The sequence below is a fragment of the Schistocerca serialis genome, unplaced genomic scaffold, assembly GCF_023864345.2.
Source record: "Schistocerca serialis cubense isolate TAMUIC-IGC-003099 unplaced genomic scaffold, iqSchSeri2.2 HiC_scaffold_1370, whole genome shotgun sequence".
Lineage (NCBI taxonomy): Eukaryota > Metazoa > Arthropoda > Insecta > Orthoptera > Acrididae > Schistocerca > Schistocerca serialis.
In genome coordinates this window covers 5,249,122-5,269,599 of record NW_026047592.1, presented here as the reverse complement: position 1 = coordinate 5,269,599, position 20,478 = coordinate 5,249,122, and positions in this window count along the sequence as shown.

The window sequence follows — 20,478 nt, the reverse complement described above, 5'->3', positions numbered from 1 at the left end:
AAAAGTGGTCTCACAGGAAATGGTCTAAACATAGACAGTTAGAACAGCCAGTCCACTTGTACTTAAGTCGGCATTGTGCCTTTTGTATTTATTTCCGATGGAATTTCTGTGTTTCGTCGTCAATAAGAAGGGCCAAGGGATACAGTAAACCTGAAGTGAAGCATCGGAATCTATATCTAGTGTCACAGGAATGGTTCAAATCATAGGGAGTAAGAAGAGCCAGTCTTCTTGTACTTAAGTCGGCATTGTGCCTTTTGTATTTGATTCCGAGGCAATTTCTGTGTTTCGTCGTCAATAAGAAGGTACAAGGGATACAGTAAACCTGAAGTGAAGCATCGTAATCAATAACTAGTGTCACAGGAATGGTTGAAAACATAGTCAGTTATAAGAGCCACTCTTCTTGTACTTAAGTCGGCATCCTGCTTTTGTATTTAATTCCGATGCAACTTCTGTGTTTCATCGCCAATAAGAAGGTCCAAGGGATACAGTAGACAAATAGTGAAGCATCGGAAACTAAAACTGGGCTAACAGGAAATGTTCAAAACATTGTCAGTAAGAAGAGTCAGACTTCTTGTACTTAGGTCAGCATTGTGCGTTTTGCATTAATTTCGATGCAATTTCTGTATTTCGTCGTCAATAAGAAGGTCCAAGGCATACAGTAGATCTGAAGTGAAGCATCGGAATTTTCTTCTTGAACTTAAGTCGGCATTCTGCCTTTTGTATTTAATTCCGATGCAATTTCTGTGATGCATCATCAATAAGAAAGTGAGAGGGATTCAGTAAACCTGAAGTGAAGCATCGTAATCTATAACTAGTGTCACTGGAATGGTTCAAAACATAGACAGTAAGAGGAGTCAGTCTTCTTGTACTTATGACGCCATTGTGCCTTTTGTATTTAATTCCGATGAAATTTCTGTGATTCATCGTCAATAAGAAGGTCAGAGGGATACAGTAAACCTGAAGTGAAGCATCGGAATCTATAACTAGTGTCAGAGGAATGGTTCTAAACAAAGAGAGTAAGAACAGCCAGTCTTCTTGTACATACGTCGGCATTGTGCCTTTTGTATTTATTTCCGAGGCAATTTCTGTGTTTCATCGTCAATAAGAAGGTCCAAGGGATACAGTAATCATATAGTGAAGCATCGGAAAATAGAAGTGGTCTCACAGGAAATGTTCAAAACATAGTCAGTAAGAAGAGTCAGTCTTCTTGTACTTAAGTCGGCATTGTGTCTTTTGTATTTAATTCCGATGCAATTTCTGTGTTTCGTCGTCATTATGAAGGTCCAAGGGATACAGGAAACCTGAAGTGAAGCATCGGAATCTATAACTAGTGTCACTGGAATGGTTCAAAACATAGACAGTAAGAGGAGTCAGTCTTCTTGTACTTATGTCGGCATTGTGCCTTTTGTATTTAATTCCGATGCAATTTCTGTGATTCATCGTCAATAAGAAGGTCAGAGGGATACAGTAAACCTGAAGTGAAACGTCGGAATCTATAACTAGTGTCAGAGTTATGGTTCTAAACATAGACAGTTAGAACAGCCAGTCATCTTGTACTTAAGTCGGCATTGTGCCTTTTGTATTTATTTCCGATGGAATTTCTGTATTTCGTCGTCAATAAGAAGGTCCAAGGGATACAGTAAACCTGGAGTGAAGCATCGGAATCTATATCTAGTGTCACAGGAATGGTACAAATAATAGACAGTAAGAGGAGTCAGTCTTCTTGTACTTAAGTCGGCATTGTGCCTTTTTTATTTAATTTCGATGCAATTTCTCTGTTTCGTTGTCAATAAGAAAGAACAAGGGATACAGTAAACCTGAAGCGAAGCATCGGAATCTATAACTAATGTCACAGGAATGGTTCAAAACATAGACAGTTAGAAGAGCCAGTCCTCTTGTACTTGAGTCTGCATTGTGCCTTTTGTATTTAATTCCGATGCAATTTCTGTGTTTCGTCGTCAATAAGAAGGTCAGAGGGATACAGTAAACCTGAAGTGAAGCATCGGAATCCTTAACTAGGGTTCACAGGAATGGTTCAAAACATAGACAGTAAGAAGAGTCAGTCTTCTTGTACTTAAGTCGGCATTTTGCCTTTTGTATTTAATTCCGATGCAATTTCTGTCCTTCGTCGTCAATAAGAAGGTCCAAGGGATACAGTAAACCTGAAGTGATGCATCGGAAGCAAAAACCGGTCTCACTGGAAAGGTTCAAATCATAGACAGTAAGAAGTGACAGTCTTCTTATACTTGAGACGGCATTGTGCCATTTGTAATTAATTCCGATGGAATTTCTGGGATTCATCGTCAATAAGAAGGTCAGAGGAATACTGTAAACCTGAAGTGAAGCATCGGAATCTTTAACTGGTGTCAAACGAATGGTTCAAGACATAGACAGTAAGAAGAGTCAGTCTTCTTGTACTTAAGTCGGCATTATGCCTTTTGTACTTAATTCCGATGCAATTTCTGTGATTCATCGTTAATAAGAAGGTGAGAGGGATTCAGTAAACCTGAAGTGAAGCATCGTAATCTATAACTAGTGTCACTGGAATGGTTCAAAACATAGACAGTAAGAGGAGTCAGTCTTCTTGTACTTATGTCGGCATTGTGCCTTTTGTATTTAATTCCGATGCAATTTCTGTGATTCATCGTTAATAAGAAGGTCAGAGGGATACAGTATACCTGAAGTGAAGCATCGGAATCTATAACTAGTGTCAGAGGAATGATTCTAAACATAGACAGTAAGAACAGTCAGTCTTCTTGGACTTAAGTCGGCATTGTGCCTTTTGTAATTATTTCCGATGCAATTTCTGTGTTTCGTCGTCAATAAGAAGGTCCAAGGGATACAGTAAACCTGAAGTGAATCATCGGAATATATATCTAGTGTCACAGGAATGGTTCAAGACATAGACAGTAAGAAGAGCCAGTCTTCTTGTACTTAAGTCGGCATTGTGCCTTTTGTATTTGATTCCGTGGCAATTTCTGTGTTTCGTCGTCAATAAGAAGGTACAAGGGATACGGTAAACCTGAAGTGAAGCATCGGAATCTATAACTAGTGTCACGGGAATGGTTAAAACTTAGACAGTAAGAAGAGTCAGTCTTCTTGTACTTAAGACGGCATTGTGCCTTTTGTATTTAATTCCGATGCAATTTCTGTTTTTCGTCGTCAATTAGAGGGTCCAAGGGATACTGTAAACCTGAAGTGAAGCATCGGAATCTAAAACCCGTCTCATAGACAGTAAGAGGAGCCAGTCTTCTTATACTTGGGTCGGCATTGTGCCATTTGTATTTAATTCCGGTGGATTTTCTGGGTTTCATCGCCAATAAGAAGGTCAGAGGGATACAGTAAACCTTAAGTGAAGCATCGGAATCCTTAACTGGTGTCACTGGAATGGTTCAAAACATAGACAGTAAGAAGAGTCAGTCTTCTTGTACTTAAGTCGGCATTGTGCTTTTTGTATTTAATTCCGATGCAACTTCTGTGACTCATCGTCAATTAGAAGGTCAGAGGGATTCAGTAAACCTGAAGTGAAGCATCGTAATCTATAACTAGTGTCACTGGAATGGTTCAAAACATATACAGTAAGAGCTGTCAGTCTTCTTGTACTGATGTCGGCATTGTGCCTTTTGTTTTTAATTCCGATGCAATTTTTGTGATTCATCGTCAATAAGATGGTCAGAGGGATACAGTAAACCTGAAGTGAAGCATCGGAATCTATAACTAGTGTCAGAGGAATGGTTCTAATCATAGACAGTAAGAACAGCCAGTCTTCTTGTACTTAAGTCGGCATTGTGCCTTTTGTATTTATTTCCGATGCAATTTCTGTGTTTCGTCGTCAGTAAGAAGGTCCAAGGGATACAGTAAACCTGAAGTGAAACATCGGAATCTATATCTAGTGTCACAGGAATGGTTCAAAACAGAGACAGTAAGAAGAGCCAGTCGTCTTGCACTTAAGACGGCATTGTGCCTTTTGTATTTGATTCTGAAGCAATTTCTTTGTTTCGTCGTCAATAAGAAGGTACAAGGGATACAGTAAACCTGAAGTGAAGCATCGGAATCTATAACTAGTGTCACAGGAATGGTTCAAAACATACCCGTAAGAAGAGCCAGTCTTCTTGTACTCAATTCGGCATTGTGTCTTTTCTATTTAATTCCGATGCAAATTCTGTGTTTCATCGTCACTAAGAAGGTCAGAGGCAAACAGTAAACCTTAAGTAAAGCATCGGAATCTATAACTAGTGTCACAGGCATGGTTCAAATCATAGACAGTAAGAAGGGCCAGTCTTCTTGTACTGAAGCCGGCATTGTGCCATTTGTATTAAATTCCGATGCAATTTCTGTGTTTCGTTGTCAATACGAAGGTCCAAGGGATACAGTATACCTGAAGTGAAGCATCGGAATCGATAACTAGTGTCACAGGAATGGTTCAAAATATAGACAGTAAGAAGGGTCAGCCTTCTTGTTCTTAAGTCGGCATTGTGCCTTTTGTATTTAATTCCGATGCAATTTCTATGTTTCGTCGTCAATAAGTAGGTCCAAGGGATACAGAAAACCTGACGTGAAGCATCGGAATCTGTAACTAGTGTCACAGGAATAATTCAAAACGTAGACAGTATGAAGAGCCAGTCTTCTTGTACATAGGTCGGCATTGTGCCTTTTCAAAATTTATTCCGAAGCAATTTCTGTGTTTCGTCGTAAACAAGAAGGTCCAAGGGACACAGAAAACCTGAAGTGAAGCATCGGAACTTATAACTAGTGTGACAGGAATGGTTCAAAACGTAGACAGTAAGAAGAGCCAGTCGTCTTGTACTTATGTCGGCATTGTGCCTTTTGTATTTAATTCCGATGCATTTTCTGTGATTCATCGTCAATTAGAAGGTCAGAGGGATTCAGTAAACCTGATGTGAAGCATCGTAATCTATAACTAGTGTCACTGGAATGGTTCTAAACATAGACAGTAAGAGGAGTCAGTCTTCTTGTACTTATGTCGGCATTGTGTCTTGATTTTAATTCCGATGCAATTTCTGTGATTCATCGTCAATAAGATGGTCAGAGGGATACAGTAAACCTGAAGTGAAGCATCGGAATGTATAACTAGTGTCACAGGAATGGTTCTAATCATAGACAGTAAGAACAGCCAGTCTTCTTGTACTTAAGTCGGCATTGTGTCTTTTGTAATTATTTCCGATGCAATTTCTGTGTTTCGTCGTCAATAAGAAGGTCCAAGGGATACAGTAAACCTGAAGGGAAGCATCGGAATCTATAACTACTGTCACAGGAATGGTTCAAAACATAGACAGTAAGAAGAGCCACTCTTCTTGTACTTAAGTTGGCATTGTGCATTTTGTATTTAATTCCGATGCAATTTCTGTGTTTCATCGTCAATTAGAAGTCCAAGGGAAACAGTAATCCTGAAAAGAAGCATCGGAATCTAAAACCGGTCTCACAGGAAAGGTTCAATTCATAGACAGTTAGAACAGGCAGTCCTCCTGTACTTCAGTCGGCATTGTGACTTTTGTATTTAATTCCGATGCAATTTCTTTGTTTCAACGACAATAAGAAGGTCAGAGGGATACAGTAAACCTGAAGTGAAGCATCGGAATCTATAACTAGTGTCACAGGAATGGTTCAAAACATAGACAGTAAGAAGAGTCGGTGTTCTTGTACATAAGTCGGCATTATGCATTTTGTATTTAATTCCGATGCAATTTCTGTGTTTCATCGTCAATAAGAAGGTCAGGGGGATGCAGTAAACCTGAAGTGAAGCATCGAAATCTATAATTAGTGTCACAGGAATGGTTTAAAATATAGACACTAAGAAGAGTCAGTTTTGTTGTACTTAAGTCGGCATTGTGCCTTTTCTATTTCATTCCGATGCGTTTTCTGTGTTTCGTCGTCAATAAGCAGGTCCAAGGGATACAGTAAACCCGAACTGAAGCATCGGAATCTAAAACCGGGCTCACAGGAAAGGTTCAAAACAGAGACAGTAAGAAGAGCCACTCCATTTGTACTTGAGTCAGCATTGTGCCTATTGTATTTAATTCCGATGCAATATCTCTGTTTCATCGGCAATAAGAAGGTCAGAGGGTTACAGTAAACCTGAAGTGAAGCATCAGAATCTGAAACTGGCCTCACAGGAATGGTTCAAGACATACCCAATAAGAAGAGCCAGTCTTATTGTTCTTAAGTCGGCATTGTGTCTTTTCTATTTAATTCCGATGCAATTTCAGTGTTTCATCGTCAATAAGAAGGTCAGAGGGATACAGTAAACCTGAAGTGAAGCATCGGAATCTGTAACTAGTGTCACAGGCATGGTTCAAATCATAGACAGTAAGAAGAGCCAGTCTTCTTGTACTGAAGCCGGCATTGTGCCTTTTGTAATTAATTCCGATGCAATTTCTGTGTTCCATCGTCAATAAGGAGGTCCAGGGGATACAGTAGACATATAGTGAAGCATCGGAAACTAAAACTGGTCTCACAGGAAATGTTCAAAACATAGTCAGCAAGAAGAGTCAGTCTTCTTGTACTTAAGTCGGCATTGTGCCTTTAGTATTTAATTCCGATGCAATTTCTGTGTTTCGTCTTCAATAAGAAGGTCCAAGGGATACAGTAAACCTAAAGTGAGGCATCGGAATCTATAACTAGTGTCACAGGAATGGTTCAAACCATAGACAGTAAGAAGAGCCAGTCTTCTTGTACTTAAGTCGGCATTGTGCCTTTTCTATTTAATTCCGATGCAATTTCTGTGTTTCGCCGTCAATAAGAAGGTCCAAGGGATACAGTAAACATATAGTGAAGCATCGGAATCTAAAACTGGTCTCACAGGAAATGTTCAAACATAGTCAGTAAGAAGAGTCAGTCTTCTTGTACATAAGTCGGCATTGTGCCTTATGTATTTAATTCCGATGCAATTTCTGTGTTTCGTCGTCAATAAGAAGGAACAAGGGATACAGTAAACATGAAGAGAAGCATCGGAATCTGTAACTAGTGTCACAGGAATGGTTCAAACATAGACAGTAATAAGAGTCAGTCTTCTTGTACTTAAGTTGGCATTGTGCCTTTTGTATTTATTTCCGATGCAATTTCTGTGTATCGTCGTCAATAAGAAGGTCCAAGGGATACAGGAAACCTGAAGTGAAGCATCGGAATCTGTAACTATTGTCACAGGAATGGTTCAAACATAGACAGTAAGAAGAGCCAGTCTTCTTGTACTTAAGTTGGCATTGTGCCTTTTGTATTTATTTCCGATGCAATTTCTGTGTTTCGTCGTCAATAAGAAGAAACAAGGGATACAGTAAACCTGAAGTGAAGCATCGGAATCTATAACTAGTGTCACAGGAATGGATCAGAACATCGACGGTAAAAAGAGCCGGTCTTCTTGTACTTAAGTCGGCATTGTGCCTTTTGTATTTAATTTCGATGCAATTTCTGTGTTTCATCGTCAATACGAAGGTCCAAGGGATACAGTAAACGTATAGTGAAGCATCGGAATCTAAAACTGGTCTCACAGGAAATGTTAAAAGCATCGTCAGTAAGAAGAATCAGTTTTCTTGTACTTAAGCCGGCATTGTGCCTTTTGTATTTAATTTCGATGCAATTTCTGTGTTTCATCGTCAATAAGAAGGTCCCAGGGATACAGTAAACGTATAGTGAAGCATCGGAATCTAAAACTGGTCTCACAGGAAATGTTCAAAGCATCGTCAGTAAGAAGAGTCAGTCTTTTTGTACTTAAGTCGTCATTGTGCCTTTTGTATTTAATTCCGATGCAATTTCTGTGTTTCATCGTCAATAAGAAGGTCCAAGGGATTCAGTAAGCCTGAAAAGAAGCATCGGAATCTAATACCGGTCTCACACGAAAGGTTCAATTCATAGACAGTTAGAAGAGCCAGCCCTCTTGTACTTGAGTCGGCATTGTGACTTTTGTATTTATTCCCGATGCAATTTCTTTGTTTCATCGTCAATAAGAAGGTCAGAGGTATACATTAAACCTGAAGTGAAGAATCGAATCTATAACTAGTGTCACAGGAATGGTTCAAAACATAGACAGTAAGAAGAGTCAGTCTTTTTGTACTTGAGTCGGCATTGTGACTTTTGTATTTTATTCCGATGCAATTTCTGTGTTTCATCGTCAATAAGAACGTCAGAGGGATACAGTAAACCTGACGTGAAGCATCGGAATCTATAACCAGTGTCACAGGAATGGTTCAAAACATAGTCAGTGAGAAGAGTCGGTTTCTTGTACTTCAGTCGGCATTGTGCATTTTGTATTTAATTCCGATGCTATATATGTGTTTCATCGTCAATAAGATGGTCACAGGGATACAGTAAACCTGAAGTGAAGCATCGGAATCTATAACTAGTGTCACAGGAATGGTTCAAAACATAGACAATAAGAAGAGTCAGTTTTCTTGTACTTAAGTCGGAATTGTGACTTTTCTATGTCATTCCGATGCAATTTCTGTGTTTCATCGTCAATAAGAAGGTCAGAGGGATACAGTAAACCTGAAGTGAAGCATCGGAATGTAAAACCGGTCTCATAGGAAAGGTTCAATCATAGACAGTAACAAGAGCCAGTCATCTTGTACTTGAGTCGGCATTGTGCATTTTGTATTTAATTCCGATGCAATTTCTGTGCTTCGTCGTCATTAAGAAGATCCAAGGGATACAGTAAACCTGAAGTGACGCATCGGAATGTAAAACCGGCCTCACAGGAAAGGTTCAATACATAGACAATGAGAAGAATCAGTCTTCTTGTATTTAAATCGGCTTTGTGCCTTTTCTATTTAATTCCGATGCAATTTCTGTGTTTCATCGTCAACAAGAAGGTCAGAGGAATACAGTAAACGTGAAGTGAAGCATCGGAATCCATAACTAGTGTCACAGGAATGGTTGAAATCATAGACAGTAAGAAGAGCCAGTCTTCTTTTACTTAAGTCGGCTTTGTGGCTTTTGTATTTAATTCCGATGCAATTTCTGTGTTTCGTCGTCAATAAGAAGGTCCAAGGATACAGTAAACCTGAAGTGAAGCATCGGAATCTATATCTAGTGTCACAGGAATGGTTCAAACATAGACAATAAGATGAGCCAGTCTTCTTGTACTTAAGTCGGCATTGTGCCCTTTGAATTTATTTCCGATGCAATTTCTGTGTTTCGTCGTCAATTAGAAGGTCCAAGGGATACAGTAAACCTGAAGTGAAGCATCGGAATCTATAACTAGTGTCACAGGAATAGTTCAAAGCATAGACAGTAAGAAGAGCTACCCTTCCTGTACTTAAGTCGGCATTGTGCTTTTTGTATGTAATTCCGATGCAATTTCTGTGTTTCATCGTCAATAAGAAGGCCCAAGGGATACATTTAACATATAGTGAAGCATCGGAATTCAATACTGGTCTCACAGGAAATGTTTAAAACGTAGTCAGTACGAAGAGTCAGTCCTCTTGTACTTAAGTCGGCATTGTGCCTTTTGTATTTAATTCTGTTGCAATTTCTGTGTTTCGTCGTCTATAAGAAGGTCCAAGGGAAACAGTACACCTGACGTGAAGCATCGGAATCTATAACTAGTGTCACAGGAATGGTTTAAAACGTAGACAGTAAGTATAGCCATTCTTCTTGTACTAAAGTCGGCATTTTCCCTTATCAAAAATTATTCCGAAGCAATTTATGTGTTTCGTCGTCAATAAGAAGGACCAAGGGATACAGTAAACCTTAAGTGAAGCATCGGAATCTATAACTAGTGTCACAGGAATGGTTCGCAACATAGACAGTAAGAAGAGTCAGTCGTCTTGTACTTAAGTAGGCATTGTGCATTTTGTATTTAATTCCGATGCTATTTCTGTGTTTCGTCGTCAATAAGAAGGTCCAAGGGGTTCAGTAAAGATATAGTGAATCATCGGAGTCAAAAACTGGGCTCACAGGAAATGTTCAAACATAGTCAGTAAGAAGAGTCAGTCTTCTTGTACTTAAGTCGGCATTGTGCCTTTTGTATTTAATTCCGATGCAATTTCTGTGTTACGTCGTCAATAAGAAGAGTCAAGGCATACAGTAAACCTGAAGTGAAGCATCGGAACCTATAACTAGTGTCACTGGAATGGTTCAAAACATAGACAGTAGGAAGAGCCAGTCTTCCTGTACTTATGTCGGCATTGTGCCTTTTGTATTTAATTCCGATGCAATTTCTGTTTTTCGTCGTCAATAAGAAGGTCGAAGGGTTACTGTAAACCTGAAGTGAACCATCGGAATCTATAACTAGCGTCACAGGAATGGTTCAAAACATAGGCAGTAAGAAGAGCCAGTCTTCTAGTCCTTAAGTCGGCATTGTGCCTTTTGTATTTAATTCCGATGCAATTTCGGGTTTCGTCGTCAATAAGAAGGTCCAAGGGATACAGTAAACCCGAAGTGAAGCATCGGAATCTATAACTAGTGTCACAGGAATGTTTCAAAACTTACTCAGTAAGAAGAGTCAGTATTCTTGTACTTAAGTCGGCATTGTGCCTTTTGTATTTCATTCCGATGCAATTTCTGTCTTTAGTCGTCAATAAGAAGGTCCAAGGGATACAGTAAACCTGAAGTGAAGCATCGGAATCTGAAACCGGTCTCACAGGAAAGGTTGAATACATAGACAGTAAGTAGAGCCAGTCCTCTTGTACTTGAGTCGGCATTGTGACTTTTGTATTTTTTTCCGATGCAATTTCAGTGTTTCATCGTCAATAAGAACGTCAGAGGGATACAGTAAACCTGAAGTGAAGCATCGGAATCTATAACTAGTGTCACAGGAATGGTTCAAAACATAGTATGTGAGAAGAGTCGGTCTTCTTGTACTTAAGTCGGCATTGTGCATTTTGTATTTAATTCCGATGCTATATATGTGTTTCATCGTCAATAAGATGGTCAGAGGGATACAGTAAACCTGAAGTGAAGCATCGGAATCTATAACTAGTGTCACAGGAATGGTTCAAAACATAGACAGTAAGAAGAGTCAGTTTTCTTGTACTTAAGTCGGAATTGTGACTTTTCTATGTCATTCCGATGCAATTTCTGTGTTTCATCGTCAATAAGAAGGTCAGAGGGATACAGTAAACCTGAAGTGAAGCATCGGAATCCATAACTAGTGTCACAGGTATGGTTCAAAACATAGACAGTAAGAATAGTCAGTCTTCTTGTACTTAAGTAGGCATTGTGCCTTTTGTATTTAATTCCGATGCAATTTCTGTGTTTCAACGTCAATAAGAAGGGCTAAAGGATAGAGTAAACGTGAAGTGAAACATTGGAATCTAAAACCAGTCTCACAGGAAAGGTTCAAAACAGAGACAGTAAGAAGAGCCAGTCTTCTTGTACTTTAGTCGGCATTGTGCCTTTTGTATTTAATTCCGATGCAGTTTCTGTGTTTCATCGTCAATAACAAGGTCAGAGGGATACAGTAAACCTGAAGTTAAGCATCGGAATCTATAACTAGAGTCTCAGGATTGGTTCAAACATTGACAGTAAGAAGAGTCAATTTTCTTGTACTTAAGGCGGCATTGTGCCTTTTCTATTTCATTCCGATGCAATTTCTTTGTCTCGTCGTCAATAAGAAGGTCCAAGGGATACAGTAAACCTGAAGTGAAGCATCGGAATACAAAACCGGACTCACAGGAAAGGTTCAAAGCACAGACAGTAAGAAGAGCCAGTCTTCTTGTACTTGAGTCGGCATTGCGCCTTTTGTATTTAATTCCGATGCAATTTCTGGGTTTCATCGTCAATAAGAAGGTCAGAGGGATACATTAAACCTGAAGTGAAGCATCGGAATGTAAAACCGGTCTCTTAGGAAAGGTTCAATCATAGACAGTAAGAAGAGCCAGTCTTCTTGTACTTATGCAGGCATTGTGGCTTTTGTATTTAATTCCGACGCAATTTCTGTGTTTCGTCGTCAATAAGAAGGTCCAAGGGATACAGTAAACCTGAAGTGAAGCATCGGAATCTAAAACCGCTCTCACAGGAAAGGTTGAATACATAGACAGTAAGAAGAGCCAGTCCGCTTGTACTTGAGTCGGCATTGTGACTTTTGTATTTTTTTCCGATGCAATTTCTGTGTTTCATCGTCAATAAGAACGTCAGAGGGATACAGTAAACCTGAAGTGAAGCATCGGAATCTATAACTAGTGTCACAGGAATGGTTCAAAACATAGACATTAAGAAGAGTCAGTTTTCTTGTACTTAAGTTGGAATTGTGACTTTTCTATGTCATTCCGATGCAATTTCTGTGTTTCATCGTCAATAAGAAGGTCAGAGGGATACAGTAAACCTGAAGTGAAGCATCGGAATCCATAACTAGTGTCACAGGTATGGTTCAAAACATAGACAGTAAGAATAGTCAGTCTTCTTGTACTTAAGTAGGCATTGTGCCTTTTGTATTTAGTTCCGATGCAATTTCTGTGTTTCAACGTCAATAAGAAGGGCCAAAGGATAGAGTAAACGTGAAGTGAAGCATCGGAATCTAAAACCAGTCTCACAGGAAAGGTTCAAAACAGAGACAGTAAGAAGAGCCAGTCTTCTTGTACTTAAGTCGGCATTGTGCCTTTTGTATTTAATTCCGATGCAATTTCTGTGTTTCATCGTCAATAACAAGGTCAGAGGGATACAGTAAACCTGAAGTTAAGCATCGGAATCTATAACTAGAGTCTCAGAATTGGTTCAAACATTGACAGTAAGAAGAGTCAATTTTCTTGTACTTAAGGCGGCATTGTGCCTTTTCTATTTCATTCCGATGCAATTTCTTTGTCTCGTCGTCAATAAGAAGGTCCAAGGGATACAGTAAACCTGATGTGAAGCATCGGAATACAAAACCGGACTCACAGGAAAGGTTCAAAGCACAGACAGTAAGAAGAGCCAGTCTTCTTGTACTTGAGTCGGCATTGCGCCTTTTGTATTTAATTCCGATGCTATTTCTGGCTTTCATCGTAAATAAGAAGGTTACAGGGATACAGTAAACCTGAAGTGAAGCATCGGAATCTATAACTAGTGTCACCGGAATGGTTCAAAACATAGACAGTAAGAAGAGTCAGTCTTCTTGTACTTAAGTCGGCATTGTGCCTTTTGTATTTCATTCCGATGCAATTTCTGGGTTTCATCGTCAATAAGAAGGTCAGAGGGATATATTAAACCTGAAGTGAAGCATCGGAATGTAAAACCTGTCTCTTAGGAAAGGTTCAATCATAGACAGTAAGAAGAGCCAGTCATCTTGTACTTAAGCAGGCATTGTGGCTTTTGTATTTAATGCCGATGCAATTTCTTTGTCCCGTCGTCAATAAGAATGGTGAAGGGATGCAGTAAACCGGTAGTGAAGCATAGGAATCTAAAACCGGTCTAACAGGAAAGGTTCAATACATAGACAGAAAGAAGAGCCAGTATTCTTGTACTTGAGTAGGCATTGTGCCTTTTGTATTTAATTCCGACGCAATCTCTGTGTTTCGTCGTCAATAAGAAGGTCCAAGGGATACAGTAAACCCGAAGTGAAGCATCGGAATCCTTAACTGGTGTCACAGGAATGGTTCAAAGCATAGACAGTAAGAAGAGTCAGTCTTCTTGTACTTAAGTCGGCTTGTGCCTTTTGTATTTAATTCCGATGCAATTTCTGTGATTCATCGTCAATATGAAGGTCCAAGGCATACAGTAAACCTGAAGTGAAGCATCCGAATCTATAACTAGTGTCACAGGAGTGGTTCAAATCATAGACAGTAAGAGGAGCCAGTCTTCTTGTACTTACGTCGGCATTGTGCTTTTTCAAAATTTATTCCGGTGCAAAATCTGTATTTCGTCGTCAATAAGAAGGTCCAAGGGATACAGTAAACCTGAAGTGAAGCATCGGAAGCTATAATTAGTGTCACATAAATGGTTCAAAACATAGGCAGTAAGAAGTGCCAGTCTTCTTGTACTTAAGTCGGCATTGTGCCTTTTGTATTTAACTCCGATGGAACTTCTGTGCTTCATCGTCAATAAGAAGGTCCAAGGGATACATTAGACATATAGTGAAGCATCGGAAACCAAAACTGGTCTCACAGGAAATGTTCAAATCTTAGTCAGTAAGAAGATTCTGTCTTCTATTACTTAAGTCGGCATTGTGCCTTTTGTATTTAATTCCGATGCAATTTTTGTGTTTCGTCGTCAATAAGAAGGTCAAAGGGATACATAAAACCAGAAGTGAGGCAACTGAATCCATAACTAGTGTCACAGGAATGGTTCAAAACGTAGACAGTAAGAAGGGCCAGTCTTCTTGTACTTAAGTCGGCACTGTGGCTTTTGTATTTAATTCCGATGCAATTTCTGTGTTTCGTCGTCAATAATAAGGTCCAGGGGATACAGTAAACATATAGTGAAGCATCGGAATCTAAAACATGTCTCACAGGAATTGTTCAAAACATAGTCAGTACGAAGAGTCAGTCTTCTTGTACTTTAGTCGGCATTGTGCCTTTTGTATTTAATTCCGATGCAATTTCTGTGTTTCGCCGTCAATAAGAAGGTCCAAGGGATACAGTAAACCAGAAGTGAAGCATCGGAATCTATAACTAGTGTCACAGGAATGGTTCAAAACATAGACAGTAAGAAGAGCCATTCTTCCTGTACTTAAGTTGGCATTGTGCCTTTTGTATTTAATTCCGATGCAATTTCTGAGTTTCGTCATCAATAAGAGGGACCAAGGGATACAGTAAACCTGAAGTGAAGCATCGGAATCTAAAACCGGTCTCACAGGAAAGGTTCAAACATAGACAGTAAGAAGAGCCAGTCCTCTTTTAGTTGAGTCTGCATTGTGCCTTTTGTATTTAATTCCGATGCAATTTCTGTGTTTTGTCGTCAATAGGAAGGTCAGAGGATAACAGTAAACCTGAAGTGAAGCATCGGAATCCTTAACTAGTGTCACAGGAATGGTTCAAAACATAGACAGTAAGAAGAGTTAGTCTTCTTGTACTTAAGTCGGCATTTTGCTTTTTGTATTTAATTCCGATGCAATTTCTGTCTTTCGTCGTCAATAAGAAGGTCCAAGGGATACAGTAAACCTGAAGTGAAGCATCGGAATGTAAAACCTGTCTCACTGGAAAGGTTCTAATCATAGACAGTAAGAAGAGCCCGACTTCTTAAACTTGAGACGGCATTGTGCCATTTGTATTTAATTCCGATGGAATTACTGGGTTTCATCGTCAATAAGAAGGTCAGAGGGATACTGTAAACCTGAAGTGAAGCATCGGAATCCTTAAGTGGTGTCACAGGGATGGTTCAAATCAAAGACAGTAAGAAGAGTCAGTCTTCTTGTACTTAAGTCAGCATTGTGCCATTTGTATTTAATTCCGATGCCATTTCTGTGATTCATCGTCAATAAGAAGGTGAGAGGGATTCAGTAAACCTCAAGTGAGGCATCGTAATCTATAACTAGTGTCACTGGAATGGTTCAAAAGATAGACAGTAAGAGGAGTCAGTCTTCTTGTACTTATGTCGGCATTGTGCCTTTTGTATTTAATTCCGATGCAATTTCTGTGATTCGCCGTCAATAAGAAGGTCAGAGGGATACAGTAAACCTGAAGTGAAGCATCGGAATCTATAACTAGTGTCAGAGGAATGGTTCTAAACATAGACAGTAAGAACAGCCAGTCTTCTTGTACTTAAGTCGGCATTGTGGCTTTTGTATTTATTCCGATGCAATTTCTATGTTTCGTCGTCAATAAGAAGGTCCAAGGGAAACAGTAAACCTGAAATGAAGCATCGGAAACAATAACTACTGTCACAGGAATGGTTCAAAACATAGATAGTAAAAAGTGCCAGTCTTCTTGTACTTAAATCGGCATTGTGCCTTTTGTATTTGATTCCGATGCAATTTCTGCGTTTCATCGTCAATACGAAGGTCCATGGGATACAGTAAACATATAGTGAAGCATCGGAATCTAAAACTGGTCTCACAGGATATGTTCAAAACATAGTCAGTAAGAAGAATCAGTCTTCTTGTACTTAAGTCGGCATTGTGCCTTTTGTATTTAATTTCGATGCAAACTTCTGTGTTTCATCGGCAATAAAAAGGTCCAAGGGATACAGTAAACATACAGTGAAGCATCGGAATCTATAACTAGTGTCACAGGAATGGTTCAAAACATAGACAGTAAGAAGAGTCGGTTTTCTTGTAGTTAAGTCGGCATTGTGCATTTTGTATTTAATTCCGATGCAATTTCTGTGTTTCAGCGTCAATAAGAAGGTCAGAGGGATACAGTAAACCCGAAGTGAAGCATCGGGATCTATAACTAGTGTCACAGGAATGGTTTAAAATATAGACACTGAGAAGAGTCAGTTTTCTTGTACTGAAGTCGGAATTGTGACTTTTCTATGTCATTCCGATGCAATTTCTGTGATTCATCGTCAATACGAAGGTCACAGGGATACAGTAAACCTGAAGTGAAGCATAGGAATCCATAACTAGTGTCACAGGAATGGTTAAAATCATAGACAGTAAGAATAGTCAGTCTTCTTGTACTTAAGTCGGCATTGTGCCTTTTGTATTAAATTCCGATGCAATTTCTGTGTTTCATCGTTAATAAGAAGGTCCAAGGGATACAGTAAACATATAGTGAAGCATCGGAATCGAAAACCAGTCTCACAGGAAAGGTTCAAAACACAGACAGTAAGAAGAGCCAGTCTACTTCTACTTGAGTCGGCATTGTGCCTATTGTATTTAATTCCGATGCAATTTCTATATTTCATCGTCAATAAGAAGGTCAAAGTGATACAGTAAACCTGAAGTGAAGCATCGGAATCTATAACTAGTGTCACAGGAATGGTTCAAAACATAGACAGTAAGAAGAGGCAGTTTTGTTGTACTTAAGTCGGCATTGTGCCTTTTCTATTTCATTCCGATGCAATTTCTGTGTTTCGTCGTCAATAAGGAGGTCCAAGGATACAGTAAATCTGAACTGAAGCATCGGAATTTAAACCGGGCTCACAGGAAAGGTTCAAAACATAGACAGTAAGAAGAGCCAGCCTTCTTGTACTTGAGTCTGCATTGTGCATTTTGTATTTAATTCCGATGCAATTTCTGTGCTTCGTCGTCAATAAGAAGGTCAGAGGGATACAGTAAACCTGTAGTGAAGCATCGGAATCCTTAACTAGTGTCACAGGAATGGTTCAAAACATAGAAAGTTAGAAGAGTCAGTCTTCTTGTACTTAAGTCGGCATTGTGCCCTTCGTATTTAATTGCGATGCAATTTCTGTTTTTCGTCGTCAATTAGAAGGTCCAAGGGACACAGTAAACCTGAAGTGAGGCATCGGAATCTATAACTAGTGTCACAGGAATGGTTCAAAACATAGACACTAAGGAGAGTCGGTCGTCTTGTAGTTAAGTCGGCATTGTGCCTTTTGTAATTAATTCCGATCCAATTTCTGCGTTTCGTCGTAAATAAGACGGTCCAAGGGATACAGTACACCTGAAGTGAAGCATCGGAACTTATAACTAGTGTCACAGGAATGGTTCAAAACATAGACAGTAAGAAGAGCAAGTCGTCTTGAACTTAAGTCGGCATTGTGCATTTTGTATTTAATTCCGATGCAATTTCTGTGTTTCGTCGTCAATAAGAACGTCCAAGGGATACAGTAAACCTAAAGTGAGGCATCGGAATCTATAACTAGTGTCACAGGAATGGTTCAAACCATAGACAGTAAGAAGTGCCAGTCTTCTTGCACTTAAGTCGGCATTGTGCATTTTCTATTTAATTCCGATGCAATTTCTGTGTTTCATCGTCAATAAGAAGGTCAGAGGGATACAGTAAACCTGAAGTGAAGCATCGGAATCTATAACTAGTGTCACAGGAATGGTTCAAAACATAGACAGTAAGAAGATTCAGTTTTCTTGTACTTATGTCGGCATTGTGCCTTTTCTATTTCATTCCGATGCAATTTCTATGTTCCGTCGTCAATAAGGAGGTCCAAGGGATACAGTAAACCTGAAGTGAAGCATCGGAATCTAAAACCGGGCTCACAGGAAAGGTTCAAGACATAGACAGTAAGAAGAGCCACTCCTCTTGTACTTGAGTCAGCATTGTGCCCATTGTATTTATTTCCGATGCCATTTCTGTGTTTCGTCGTCAATAAGAAGGTCCAAGGGATACAGTAAACCTGAAGTGAAGCATCGGAAACTATAACTAGTGTCACAGGAATGGTTCAAAACATAGACAGTAAGAAGAGTCAGTCTTCTTGCACTTAAGTCGGAATTGTGCATTTTGTATTTAATTCCGATGCAATTCCTGTGTTTCATCGTCAATTAGAAGGTCCAAGGGATACATTAAACATATAGTGAAGCATCGGAATTTAGTACTGGTTTCACAGGAAATGTTAAATTCATAGTCAGTAAGAAGAGTCAGTCTTCTTGTACTTAATTCGGCATTGTGCCTTTTGTATTTAATTCCGGATCAATTTCTGTGTTTCGTCGTCAATAAGAAGGTCCAAGGGATACAGTAAACCTGAAGTGAAGCATCGGAATCCGTTACTAGTGTCACAGGAATGGTTCAAATCATAGACAGTAAGAAGAGCCAGTCTTCTTGTACTTAAGTCGGCATTGTGGCTTTTGTATTTATTCCGATGCAATTTCCATGTATCGTCGTCAATAAGAAGGTCCAAGGGAAACAGTAAACCTGAAATGAAGCATCGGAAACAATAACTACTGTCACAGGTATGGTTCAAAACATAGACAGTAAAAAGTGCCAGTCTTCTTGTACTTAAGTCGGCATTGTGCCTTTTGTATTTGATTCCGATGCAGTTTCTGCGTTTCATCGTCAATACGAAGGTCCAAGGGATACAGTAAACATATAGTGAAGCATCGGATTCTAAAACTGGTCTCACAGGATATGTTCAAAACATAGTCAGTAAGAAGAATCAGTCTTCTTGTACTTAAGTCGGCATTGTGCCTTTTGTATTTAATTTCGATGCAATTTCTGTGATTCATCGGCCATAAGAAGGTCCAAGGGATACAGTAAACATATAGTGAAGCATCAGAATCTATAACTAGTGTCACAGGAATGGTTCAAAACATAGACAGTAAGAAGAGTCGGTTTTCTTGTACTTAAGTCGGCATTGTGCCTTTTGTATTTAATTCCGATGGAATTTCTGTGTTTCATCGTTAATAAGAAGGTCCAAGGGATACAGCAAACATATAGTGAAGCATCGGAATCGAAAACCAGTCTCACAGGAAAGGTTCAAAACACAGACAGTAAGAAGAGCCAGCCTACTTCTACTTGAGTCGGCATTGTGCCTTTTGTATTTAATTCCGATGCAATTTCTGGGTTTCATCGTCAATAAGAAGGACAGAGGGATACAGTAAATCTGATGTGAAGCATCGGAATCTATAACTAGTGTCACAGGAGTGGTTCAAAACATAGACAGTAAGAAGAGTCAGTCTTCTTGTACTTATGTCGGCATTGTGCCTTTTGTATTTAATTCCGATGCAATTTCTATATTTCATCGTCAATAAGAAGGTCAAAGTGATACAGTAAACCTGAAGTGAAGCATCGGAATCTATAACTAGTGTCACAGGAATGGTTCAAAACATAGACAGTAAGAAGAGTCAGTTTTGTTGTACTTAAGTCGGCATTGTGCCTTTTCTATTTCATTCCGATGCAATTTCTGTGTTTCGTCGTCAATAAGGAGGTCCAAGGATACAGTAAATCTGAACTGAAGCATCGGAATCTAAAACCGGGCTTACAGGAAAGGTTCAAAACATAGACAGTAAGAAGAGCCACTCCTCTTGTACTTGAGTCAGCATTGTGCCTATTGTATTTATTTCCGATGCAATTTCTGTGTTTCGTCGTCAATAAGAAGGTCCAAGGGATACAGTAAACCTGAAGTGAATCAACGGAATCTATATCTAGTGTCACACGAATGGTTCAAAACATAGACAGTAAGAAGAGTCAGTCTTCTTGCACTTAAGTCGGAATTGTGCCTTTTGTATTGGGTTCCGAGGCAATTTCTGTGTTTCGTCGTCAATAAGAAGGTACAAGGGATACGGTAAACCTGAAGTGAAGCATTGGAATCTATAACTAGTGTCACAGGATTGGTTCAAACATAGACAGTAAGAAGAGCCACTCTTCTTGTACTTAAGTCAGCATTGTGCCTTTTGTATTTAATTCCGATGCAATTTCTGTGTTTCGTCGTCAAAAAGAAGGTCCAAGACATACAGTAAACCTGAAGTGAAGGATCGGAATCTAAAACCGGTCTCACAGGAAAGGTTCAAACTTAGACAGTAAGAAGAGCCAGTCTTCTTGTACTTGAGTCTGCATTGTGCATTTTGTATTTAATTCCGATGGAATTTCTGTGCTTCGTCGTCAATAAGAAGGTCAGAGGGATACAGTAAACCTGTAGTGAAGCATCGGAATCCTTAACTAGTGTCACAGGAATGGTTCAAAACATAGACAGTAAGAAGAGTCAGTCTTCTTGTACTTAAGTCGGCATTGTGCCCTTCGTATTTAATTGCGATGGAAT